Consider the following 647-nt stretch of genomic DNA (forward strand, 5'->3'; position numbering starts at 1 on the left):
TCCAAGAATGTTGTATTTACCAGGATTTTCAGCTGCATGTTTAGTAACCCAAGTAGTTTTCCCAGCACCTGGCAAGCCAATCATCATCACAACCTACAGGAGGAAACACCATTTCACAATTTAAGACACCACTTAATATTTTTTAAACATTAACCTTAAAGCTAATTTAAATATTCACTCAGGAGGCTGAGGCAGGACGATCATAGCAAGTTTGAGATCAGCCTGCGCTACAAAGTGAGCTCAAGTCCAGCCTGCACTACATAGCAAGTCTGAGTCTCTCTCTCACACACACACAGAAGCAGCTAATTTAGTAATTTAAAAGTCCGTATTACAAATTATCAGAACACAAATAACTGTAACTTGTAAGAAACTTAACACACAACTATGAGGAATAAAAACATTACTTGAAAAAAAAAAAAAAGGAAACAGTACAAAACTCCCTTTAGCATTTCTAAATGTTATTTTTCCCAAAAGCAAAACTTACAGCAAAACAAGTAATCACATCATTTTCAATCTTCAAATGCTTCAAACTTCACAAAAAATATGTAATTTACCTCACAATCTTTCTTCTCTTCAGGTCCCTTTGGTCCTCTTACTCGATCCTCTAATGGGACATTTTGAATGAAAGTGTAGTCTTCAGGGATTGG

At 35.7% G+C, this 647-nt stretch overlaps 1 long non-coding RNA gene across 1 annotated transcript; it reads right to left on the reverse strand.

Moving 5' to 3' along the window:
- Positions 1-641, reverse strand: LOC111814966. Its single transcript, XR_002819807.1, has 2 exons — positions 555-641; positions 1-93 (listed from the first exon to the last, which is right to left on the reverse strand). It is a non-coding gene; the product is annotated as an uncharacterized LOC111814966 (long non-coding RNA).
- Positions 642-647: the final 6 nt, after the last annotated feature.

This window comes from Octodon degus, unplaced genomic scaffold, assembly GCF_000260255.1.
Source record: "Octodon degus isolate 3935 unplaced genomic scaffold, OctDeg1.0 scaffold04502, whole genome shotgun sequence".
Taxonomy (NCBI): domain Eukaryota; kingdom Metazoa; phylum Chordata; class Mammalia; order Rodentia; family Octodontidae; genus Octodon; species Octodon degus.